A 12,235-nucleotide genomic window follows, 5' to 3' on the forward strand; every position below is an offset into this window, starting at 1 on the left:
TTTCTCCAAAGAGGGATCTTTCCCAAACTGGCTGGGGGGAGGGGCCAATTGAATCTGCTTTCCTGAAGGAACCCTTTTGGGGCTCTTTCCCCAAATTTGCCCTGAACCAGGACACAAAGAAAGACCACAAGAATGGTAAAGGGTTTAGAGGTGAAGCCATATGAGGAGCAGCTGAGGGCACTTGGTCTGTTCACCTGAAGGCGACTGAGGGGAGCCCTCATGGCAATCTATATCTTAGTCATAAGAGAGTGGAGATACAGACACTAAATAACAATCAAGGCAGCTATAGCTTAGATATTAGAAAAAGGTTCCTCACTCAGAAGGAGGTTGGCCATTGGAACAGGCTCATTACAGAAGTGACAACAGCACCAGCCTGGCAGTGTTCAAGAAGCATTTGGACAATGTTCAGAGGCACATTTTTGGGGTGGTCCTGTGCAGGGCCAGTAGCTGGACTTGATCCTTGTGGATACCTTCCAACTCAGGACATTCTATAATTCTATGATCAAGATAATAGCAATATACTATATAAAAAAGATGTGGTCAGCCAATTTTCAAACACCTCAAAAAATAGAATGCTGTCTCAACCCTAGCAGAGGCACAAAAGCCTCATCAGATTTCAAACCATTATTTCCTTCAATTACTGACGTCTTCTAAAAGTCATCTTTTGACATAGGGTTTTATCTCTTGAGTTTTCAAACAATAAAGCATGAGTTGACCACAGGTAGCAAATAAACCTTGAGAAATCAGTTACTTGCATCGAACAGCACAAATAGCAGTAGCAATATTAACAAAACATTAATGGGTGTGAACAGAGGAAACATTCCCTTTCCTCTATTGACAACTGTGAAACAGAAAAAGATTCAGAGTTCTGTTGCAGTTGTCACCATTTTTAGGAGTGCTATTTCACTTCAGATTTAAAGACAGGACTCTCTTCTTGTATACCCTTTTATTTCTAGGATGTTAAAACCACTTTTCACTTAAGACAGTTATTGAGACTGAGCTATTGCTTTCTATTTTCCTTGTAAAACACAATTTTCCTTTTGCAGGTACTTGATCACTTTACTAAGCCATGATCTTGGACAGAAACATCGCCAATAATTCTGCATTTGGACAAAATGGTTTGTCAATTGCACTAATAGAGCTGCTGCCCATTTTGTGAAGCCCCTACTTCCTATCAGTGATGGAAAAAATGATCCAGGTGATGAGAAGGAATTTATTGTAACAGCTAGGGACTGACAGAAATATTGTAATTCTAGTAACTATAATTTCACATTTCTGAGCAGGTCAAGACTAGCAAAGGTGGTGTAGCTTTAGTCTGTTATATTCAGCAGTGGTTTTTAAAGAAAAAAAATCTGTACTCTCTAGTGTAAATCAAATAAAATCATGCAGCTAGCTTTGGTTGTGGTTATCACTTAGCAGATCAAAGTTTATAGCAAACAGTCAGTTGCATTGACTAAACTATTTAAGAGTGGTGACTGTGGCCTTATTGAAAAGGAAATAAAAAGTTTAAGAGGAATGACTCTAAGGTGATGATATTTTTATTTTTACTGTCTCTGGGCCTCTTAAACAAGCTTCAACAAGCACATTATGAAGGTATTGTGCAAACAAAGTGTGAAATCTTCCCACAAGATGCCAAGTATTTTCCTGAATTAATTTGAAAATTCCATGATGTATAGCATTTATAAAAAGCTTCTGCCTTATAGGCATAAAATTTATATTAAAATGTTGCCTGAGAAATGGAAAATAGAAGTTTCAATCAAGTTTAGAACTAATTCAAATTTACCAGCATTTTTATGTGTATATCATCAAATGAGAATACTGCGGACTCTTGTTTAGATCAAAGCTCCCCTAAAGGCTTATCCAGCTGAAAAACCAGTCTCAGCACAAGCCATGTTCAGCATATGGCAAAAAATATTTCACCTAGATTCTAATATTTGCATGAATATGAGTTTGATCCTGATTGATGCAGGGAAATGACTGATTTTTTTCCCAAGAGGACTAAAATGCCTGCAATCTTTTATCATATTTTACAGTTCAAATTTTAAGGCAAGTATGGCACATTTTTTGCCAAAAGCTAGAGATTCTCATTTTCTCTTCACCCTGACAAGGTACTTACTTGAAAAGATGTTTAATTTGGCAACAATTCCACATACTGTACACTAAACAGATCTCAGAAATAGTATTTTAGCCATGCTAAATATCTTACACATTAGATATTTTTGTTTTTCTCAACATCAGATCTCCAAATGAAGAAAACTGCCACATCTTATGATCAGCAGTATATGATCAGAATGGAAAAATAGCTTTTAGAATTTTTTCCACAGTATTGTTAAATGTTGTACTCAGAATTCACTTAACACAATTTCAAGCATAGTTGATATTTTCTTCTTAAGCCTTCAAGTAAAATTCTTAATGCAAAAAGTTTCTGATAGTCAAAACACTAATCTTGATATGTGATCCAATTCCTCTACTGCCAGATCTCCCAATTTATTCGTGACAAAAGATAGAACAACATTTTTTGCAAAAGATGCTAAATAAGACGGAACACATACCATAACATTTCCAGAATTTGCTCTTTAATCAGTATCTCTTCAGCACCTAGCACAACTTCAACAGTGTCCTCTGCAATTAACATACTCTTTGCTTCCTTCACAGGAGAATCAGTTTCCTCATATATGTCAGTAGTGTGAGTCCTTTGATATGAATTGAAATCATCTCTGGTTGTCTCATACTGCTTCAGGTGTCAGCAATTTTACTTTATACAGTTGAATTTCTTCATAGAAAATCAAGTCTGAAAGTAACAATGTGAACACACTTCCACTGAATCAAAATTTAATGTGGGTGTGAAGTACCAGAAATCCTTTGTTAGGCACAGAGCATGCATGAGCTATTTCAGAGTGATGGCACCCACAGGAGCTACAAGAGCAAACCTTTCAGCTGATCTGTGGACTGTACAGAGAAAGAAGTCCTGAGAGTAACTTTCCATTTAGTCTCCAGTGCGAGACATCTATAAATTCACTTCTTGGACAATGCTGACTTTACACATCTGCTTACATCTATGTCTTTATATATTTTGCATTTTTAAATCATATTCCTGTTTTACTTTGCCTTCTCTGCATTGTATTTCCATGTATTCTTTTTATTTATATATATATAAAATCTTTATATTTCACTTTTCCTTTTTTTCTTCTACTGACTGAAGAAGCAAGTACCAGACACTAGACTAATATTTACTAGCTACTAGTAGGACCCTTGGCAGATGAAACTTTGTTGTTTATAGAAATGTGCAGAGTGCTATTTTTTTATCTCAAAAAGTAGTCCTTGGGAAACAGGTAGTTTCCTCCTTGCTGGTGGACATTTCAGAATCAGCTAAAACTTTTGAATTCAAGTAAATGACAAGCTAGGTTTGAATATTTGAGATAATCCCCAGACAGAAGTAATGTGACTGACTGTTCTCTGATTCGCTGGCCCAGGAGCTAACACAACACAAACACGTGACACAATCCAGACATATTAATCCCCCCTGAACAAAGAGTACAAAATAACAGCAGTTTTTTTTTTTTTCTTGGGTTGGCTGTCCAGAAGCATTAATTAAGAACTTTTGTGACCAGTTTAGGTAGTGTGATAATCACTTCACTAACACTTTAAATTAACATTTTAAAATATTCACGCCTAGTCTCTGTAAGTTTCATTTTTCTTGCATTTCACTTCAAAAAATATTCTATTCACATGCTTTTGTCTAAAGTTAAATTTTCTGTTATCCAAGAACAATTACTTTACATGTGTTTAAACAAGCAATAGCTAAATATATAGCCAGCAGGCTTTTTAATGATTTTTTTCTTTAAGAATTGCCCTGTAGGTTTTCCAGCTCTCTCATTTCAGAAATTTCTTTTCCTATAACTAGACAGAGATTACAAAAATTATTTCCATTCCAAGTGAATTGTTATCTTACAAGCAGGTTTTTCAATATATTTTCAAAGTGTTTCAACCATTTTGTGACAAGAGAAAAATCTTTCATATAAATGTAGAGAAACATTTTATATTAAAAAATAATTGAAATAATAAAAAAGTGAAGGCTTTTTTTCTCATCTTATTAATCTTAAATGAAATAAAAATTAATTTTAAACTTTTTAAAATTTATATTTTCCATATTGTCTTCCTGCATATTCCTAGGATTATAATGACAAATACACACCAGTGATCTCAGAAGAATGTAAGCATTACCAAATGTGCATTTAGCACTCTTCAATCCTACAGATTTACTAATGTCAAATCCAAAGAATTTGAATTTTTATGTAATATTTTTGTAAAGAAACAATAATAAATATTCAGCATTTTTAGGAAGACTATAGATATTTCTGGCATACAGAAATATCAATGATCAGATCATGCTGTTAAATACTCATTTATCAGCTTTGATATTTCCTGGCAATTTTGTGTATAAACTAAATCCAGATCCAGATATTTAATCTATTAAAGCACCATTCTGAAGTCTTCTACCTACTCAGCCAAACTGACCTGAAGTAGCTTAGAATCTGATGCTAACTTCAATATATTCTGATTCTTCGAGTTTGTCCACATTTGTCAAGACTAATATATTAAAAGAAGTTCTGAGATGCTCAGCCTTCATTTTAGATCATATTCACCAGTGCAGCACAGAAGGTTTAATCTGATTGTTTTTTCTCAAAACTTGTTCAAGGAAGTGCAACCTATCTAGCACAACAGTTTTGAAATTGAAGAGGCTGGGAATTTTGCTTGGAGGTACGTATCAATCATTGTTGCATCAGTTCTTACAACTGTGCATGATAGTTAACAAAATACCCATGATCATTTGCAAAAAGTTCTTTAAAAAGTCAGGAATTAAAAGAAGCTTATATTGTTCTAAATTTTGTTCCTTGTAATTGCCAAATCCTGTTTTTTTTAATTTTGGTGCTGCAAATTCACACATTTTGAAGAGATCCATTTGTAGTTTCTTATAAAGTTTGCTTCTCTTTTTGTAAAAATACCTATAACTCACCTGAGGATAAAAATGTCGCTTAGTTTGACAATCTTTATTCCAAATTATTAAAATCATAGAATTATAAAATAAAATTGCAATCTTAGTTGACATTATATGCAGTGGGAAGATTGAGAGGGTGGTTATATGACTTTTCAATTGAAGCATTGGGAAACTGATGAACTGACTAAACTGTTTATCAAAGACAAAAGTAAATGCAGAAAACCATTTCATGTTAGAGATTTACCATGTCAAAAGAGAGAAAATAAATGCCTAACTAAACAAATTGGTAGGGGACATATAAATATGTGCACAAATATGGATAAACTAAGTAGGGAGCTGAGTAAAATTATAGGGATTATAGATATCTGTCAAAAAACCCAATACAGCATCCAAAGAAAGCCCCAAAACCAAACCATTGCACATATAAGAGAGAAAATAAAGTTGTCTTAAACTCAAGAAGAGTTAAACCAGCATGTCCTTTGTTTTGCCTTAAGCATTCATTGATAAAACAGTATGCTTATTTGTATAAAACTAAAATATATTTTGTTCTGTGTGCCTCAAAATTAGTTTTCTGTTGTATTTTTCCATCTAGAAAGCAAAAGAAAAAGCTGAGTTTAAAAGACTAAGATTTTGAGTTGTCCAGCTGTGCAATCCTGAATTGTCGTGGCAGTTGTAGGAAATTACCAGATTCTCCAACAAGCTGGTCTGATGGACAAAACGAGCAGAAAAATAGAGCACTTCAATTGGTGTACCTGTGAGAAGGTATATTGATATTTATAAATTCAGCAGAAAATAAACCTGGGGCAAGTTAGTCCTTCAGACTCTAAATAATGCTAGGAGAAGAAATTTTTAAATGCATAACTTTGTTTTATTTAAAAAAGATAGCCTTAAAGTACAACTTGACAGGTTGGAAGTCAGAAGTTTTGCAAAATTATCTCAAATTCTCCTCAATTCTACTTTCTAAAAAAAGTAATTTTTTTTTTCTGCTAATCCTCTCCTCTTTTCTTAGGAAATTCTTTTCAAGTATTGCTTAGACCACAAAGTAGGTCCTTATGCAGGTGTAATTTACCACCATCAATTTAGCACTTTAGCTATAATCTGTGGCAACAATAATAATCTAATGAGATAATGTTTCCTGGTTTTATTTTACTTTGTCCTGCTATCAGGAAGGGGAAGAAGAGACTTCCAGAAGGCATGTCTGGTAAAGAAAGAGTAACCTCTGCCCATGACTTCACATCTATGCATGAGAGGCAGGCCTTTGCAAGGGCAGCAGCCACCATGGGATCTTTGTAGTCACAAAGTTCCATTAATGATGCTTTTTTCTTCTGAGTCACCTCCATCATTCAAGATGATACCTGATGCTTATTGTTTAGTGCCTCTTAATTGTGTAGTTTTCAGTAAATTTTATGTAATGGAACTGAAATTTAAATTTAAATTTGATGAAGAATACAAAACTTAAATAAACACCAAAGTCTGCATTTAGAGGAAGGGTTTAGAATTTTATTCACCCTGTGAATATTAGAGCATATTTTTCATTCTTTCTGCACTTGTAAAAACATCTCTAGCTTCTGAACATCTTTTTGATAAATAGAGTTAGTATGAAAATTTTGTACATATCATTATAAATTTAAACTAAGATAATTTAAAAGATTATTCCTGTATCATGGCTGAAATGACATTACAAAACATAGTCTGTCTGCTTTTTTTTTTTTTTAATTATTCTTCCAGATACAGTTTGGACTTCCTTTTTTTATTTTATAAGCAGTATTAAATATCAGTTCAAGAATATGTATTCACACATTTTCTTGAAATGTACCTACAGACAGGGGCTGATTTTGTAAAACTGGCTTTTAAATTAGGTCATCATCATAGAAGAAACTCTTCCACCTGAAGTGCATTTAGGCTTATCATAGCACGATTTCAGCCACATGTTCTTACATTTTTCAGTATGATACCAACTGACTGTTTGTTAGCTGTGTCCTTGCCTTTAACCTTGATAATATCATATTGTAACAATGCATTTTTTTATTTTCCTCTTTGCAAAAATCGAGATTTTCTGAAATGCAAACTCTGTTTACTACTATATTTTACTTTATCTTATTGTTGCAGATCTTGATACATTTTTTGCTCTTTTTTCCACTGCATATATTACCTTCATACATTTTTCAAGATAAAAGTATTGAACCATTTAGGAAACCAAAAAGACAACAAGCTGTTTCCACTACGTAGCTACTATATTTTTATTCAAGCACCAATTTAACACTGTACATGGCTATATTTTTAAAAGTAAACTTTTTTTAAGAAGATGGTTTCTGGCATTAAAGTGCAACATTATAAACTGCAATTGCTGTGGCAAAATAGGTTTTTTTTTTTGCATGGTTCAATTCTAAATTCTCCTTCTGAAGATCCCCTTTTACTTTCACAGGAAAGACAGATAAAAGTAATATTAGCTTTTATTTTCAACCAGTATGCCCTTTTCCTCCTGCCCTCTTTCCTAATACGATTTCCTCCACTAATTATCACAATAATGCAATTGTGTACAGATAGTCAAAGATAAGATTATCTCATCTTGCATACATTTTTGTGCATATATAAATTCATATTCTTAATTAAGTAGAAACTGTATTTGAAAATATCTGAAATACCAAATAATTGACTTACTAACTTTTTACCAAAGGTTAAGAGGGTGTATATTTGGTTTTCTTTGATTTTATGCCAACCAGTTGTCAATGTCCTGATGGTACTTAATTGCCCTGATCAGCTTCAGTCAGACCCTCACCTGTTCCCTGTGTCCATCATGTTGGTGTTTCCATTTAAGTTCAGATCTGACCTTAGTTCCACCATACAAAGAGATAGAGTTATTTTCTGCTGTCTTGATCCTTGGATTGATTTGAGTAAGTTCTTTGCCTCATGAATACATGAAAAAGCACTAAAAATACTTGTGGGGGTGGAATGGGGGTTATTTTTGATGCAAGAGGCAATTTATATCAAAGGTTTTTGGAGTAAAAAAAGAACTTTATTGTTTTGATTAACCTTTTAGCTTGGAAACTTGAAATTTATTTTCTTCTGCTCTGATTCTACTGCCTTGTCCTGAAGCTTTTATGTCTGAAGTTGTTAAATGGAAACACCTTTCTCTGGTGATTGTTTCTGAGAACCTTCCTAACTTAAACAAAATATCACAGCAATGTTGCTTTTCTCATCTTCTATAATATTGCTAGATTTAGTTAATAGTCTAATAACTACTAGCTGATCTGTCATTTGAAATTCAATGGTAGTTTGTAACTGGATTTGTTAGCTTTAGCCAAGTGATGCAGCTGGAAGAAAGAAGCCTTTTATGGCTCCATATTAACTTATATGAAGAGTAAGATTCTTGGAAGTAATAGATAGTGAATGTTCTTGCTGAGTCCTGAATTCAAGTAAAATTGTCTTAACTGTAAAGGGTTCACTTTAAAAACATAAGAGAATTGCAACCCTGAGTAGGACATACAGATGTGTGTGTCAGCATGTGGGAAATGACAGAAGTGATGCTTTCTGTTGGAATACCACAAAGCTATTTTGAGTAGTGCAATGTGTGAGAAAAGAAACAACCATGCTCTTACCTGTGCTTTACCTTTCTCTGTTTTCAAAGACTCTTTCTAAGGGCTCAGCAGGGAGTGGATTTTCCTGTCCAGTTATTAATCTGGTGAATAATGTATCACAATGTTGTGGTTTGCATGTGGCTTACATGGGCCTACTTAGTCCTCCCACTATCTGTAAATTGTATTTAAGGCTGATAGCTAATGGTATGCTTTAAACTAGAGTGTAACACTGGTGATGTAAAATATCTCACACACAGTGCTCCAAGTAAGAGATCATGTTTTTACTTTCTTAAATGTCCACACATTACGGCTATGTTTTATGAGTTTGTATGCCATGTATTCAGTCAGCAGTTTTCACCCCCAGACACCTATTGCTCATAAGGTTTTCTAATTACCAGTAATGAATGATACATTTATTTTCATCAGATGTTTGTGTCAGATGAGACTCACATCCTATTTGTTTCTGTTTTAAGGGTGTTTGATACATGAGTACAGGTAAATGGAAAAGAGAATGGAATAACTGAGGTAAGGATGAATTTCACTGGCTGGTTTAGTTGTCTAACATATGCAGCCTGGTTTCTGTGGCCATCCCTGGTTCTTCATCAATAGGAAGGGCTTTTCCTGTTGTGTGCTCATGTCACTTGCAGATAATTGCAGCATCCTTCCTGCCACTGATGACAGGTGCTCTGTGGCGCTGTGAAGAGCCCATGTGTTTTGTAATTCCCAGCCTGGCTGGGACTAACATGAATACTCTGCATTTGGTGTAGAGCCTAATGAGATCAGCTACCTCTTTCCCTCGATGATCTTGCTCATTTACTGCCAAGCTGCCTCATTAAGCTGTTCACTGGCAACCTCTCCTTTTTCCCAGAAATCTCCCTCATCTCTCTAGCTATCTAGTTAATGCTAGGTTCTGGATGTCCAAGGAAGAGAATTGAACCTTGGGAATGAATAGTACTGGGGAAAATAAGTTATTCCAAATAAGGCAAAATCAGAGTCTGTGTTGCCTGCAGTATACCAATTATATTTCTGAGGACAAATGAGGTACGTCTTAAGGTCTACTTGGGTCAAACAGAGACCTTTTAAACAAGTAGAAATGGTCATTGCTCACCTTAGCTGGAAAGGTCATATATCTTAGTTTAGCAGTATTTGACCCAGTTATTTTTCTAGTAGGCAACAGTTGTACCCAGTATGACAGTGTTGGGCAATATTATATTACTCAGGAAAAGAATGTTTCAGATACAGTTTGTTTTAGACTGATTCTGTAGGGTGGATGAAAAACTGTCTAGAAAGCCTTTTTTGTTGTGCTTGGTGGAGACACAAGTGTTTTCCTTTGAATGAAAGCTTGAAGTGTGCACATACATATGAGAGGAAGTGCCATTCTGCTTACAAGGTCTCATTTACAATTTTGGTTACTGCAAACATGAAGTAGGTCATGACCCTTTGGTTTTCTTTGTTGGCATTGCAATCAAGCAACTGAGTAACTTATTATAAGACTTCAATCTAAACAAACCAAAACCATCTAAACTCAGGTCAGTAATTCAACATAAAGCAGTTCATAAGCAGGTGTTCAGCACATCCACTGTTTTCATTAACCAGATGACTAAAGGCTGTATCAAGGTATCAGTATAGGCTGTTGCAGTTTCATATCTCATTTCCATGGAATACTGCAGGAACTTTGGAGACACTAGTTAAGTCAAATATTTGTGTAAGTGATACTTATAATTTTCTTTCCTTTCACAATCCCACCACATTCATCAAGTATCTCACCAAATACCACCATAGAACCCAGAGTGCCAACTTCCATCTACAATAATTGTGCAGCACCACAGCTAACCTCCAGTACTGGGAGACCTGAAGAGGAGCTGTTAAAATCTGCAGACATCAATTACACTAAATTTCATTCCATTATACAACTGGAGTATTGCTTTAGAAGACATTGAATAAATTGGTTCTAGTAATATAAGTGTCTTGGTATGTTGTCAAAATCAAGTTAAAATCTTGAAGCTAGGGGACTGGATGACATGCTGACAGTCTAGATGAAACTAACCACTGATTTTCAGGCACTTAAAGAATGCAACTACAATTAGTTTGGACATGGCACCTTGCCTTATGTCTCAAGACAAATACAGTACTAAAAATGTAGACAACCTCATTTTTGAGCACTGCATGTGCCATGCTCTCTTCTGTATTGACCACAGTCACTCAATTGCATCAACAGTATTTCCAGTTTTAACCCATTTAAGGGCAAATTTGGTTGTGGGATAACCAAAGCAAGCATGGAAGTGTTGGTTTTAGAAGGACATTTTGGGCAAAGTATGTAAATCTTGCAATCTGCCAAGCCTGAGAATAGACACAGCTAAAAGTATGACTTCTTTTGCCATTACTCTTTTAGATTGTGGACTATCTGTACCAAGTATTTTTTATTTTCACACCCAAATTCCTCAGATGGTAGACTATACTCAAATAGTGTATTTTTCTATCACCTCCTCAGAAGGAGCTGTTTATGCTTTTGGAAATGAAGGCTTTGACAAACAAACAAGAAACCAAAACAAGTAAACATACCAAAAAAGCCCCCAAAGGAACTCAAAAAAGCAACAGAGAAAAAGGCACTTTTAGATAGCAAACTGGATTTGTGCATTATAGTTCCTCGGGCTACACTGTAAAATGTCCTTTTTAGGCCCTACACCCCTGCACCACATTTGACTGCCCTGGCCTTTGATTGTTGCTTCTGTTTCGTAAAATCAAGTCACTTCCTTAAACGGAAAGCAAATGTGCCTTAGAGTTGTCTGCTCCTATCCTGGCTAAAACTCTTAGGAGGGATATATTATGTTTTATAAAAAACACAAGGCTCTCTATGATTGTTCTCGTTTCTGCTAAATTTTAGTTAGTGCTGTCTCCAAGATCTGAACAGGAGTGAGCCTACCATCCTTACAATGTTACTGTTCTACTAAAAGCTATTTTTCAGGCTCTCAGCTCAACTCAAACTCTCAGGAACAAAATCTTGTGACATTGTGGGAGGGACTGGGATACTCTTGGTGCTGAAAATGTTACTACATTCCCTGAGGTGTTTAAACACCAAGTGTACATATTCCTGTAGTAGTAACTTCCACAAGGTGTGATTTTTGTTACTCTAGGCTGACTCAACACTTGTAGCTGTCAAAGGGTAGAGGCTGTGAACACAGATTCAAGGAAGTCCTGGTGAATAATCTAATTATATTATTTTTGTAGTCAAGCTGAAGTTTGTTTAGCACAAACAGCTGGTTGCATTGTATCTTGAGCAAGGAAGAGTGGTCAACAATGCTCTATGTTCTCCCTTGCTAAAGTCTACACTTATGCATTATATGAAATAAAGCCTTGCTTTGTATTGAGCAATTTGAACTGCACTATATTTCTTTCAGTGAAACACTTGCATAAGAGCATACAATGGAAGCAGTAAATATTTATACTTAGTAATGAAAGATCACTGTCATAGTATTTCTATTGTGACCCAAAGTATTGTTATATTTAACAGTCTATGTACAAATTAATTTAATTATTGAACTATGACATTTTGTCATCCTGAAGTAATCTTGACTCCTTCCAGCTCTGATTAATGAAATCCTCTTCATGCAGGAACATTAACATTTTTCAAGCAGCAGAATGTATTTGAAAATAAGGC

At 35.0% G+C, this 12,235-nt stretch overlaps 1 long non-coding RNA gene across 4 annotated transcripts in view; it reads left to right on the top strand.

Moving 5' to 3' along the window:
- The first annotated feature begins 6,884 nt into the window (after nucleotides 1-6,884).
- LOC146768331 (uncharacterized) overlaps nucleotides 6,885-12,235 on the top strand; it is a 55,457-nt gene continuing 50,106 nt past the window's right edge. Inside the window, exons 1-2 of one of the 4 annotated variants that reach the window (XR_014952799.1) lie at nucleotides 6,885-7,893; nucleotides 9,051-9,102. This is a non-coding gene — a long non-coding RNA (uncharacterized LOC146768331). The remainder of the gene's footprint in view (nucleotides 7,894-9,050; nucleotides 9,103-12,235) is intronic. The other 3 variants (XR_014952798.1, XR_014952800.1, XR_014952797.1) reach the window with 3 other exon arrangements.

The sequence above is a fragment of the Lonchura striata genome, chromosome 2, assembly GCF_050655825.1.
Source record: "Lonchura striata isolate lonStrDom1 chromosome 2, ASM5065582v1, whole genome shotgun sequence".
Classification (NCBI taxonomy): domain Eukaryota; kingdom Metazoa; phylum Chordata; class Aves; order Passeriformes; family Estrildidae; genus Lonchura; species Lonchura striata.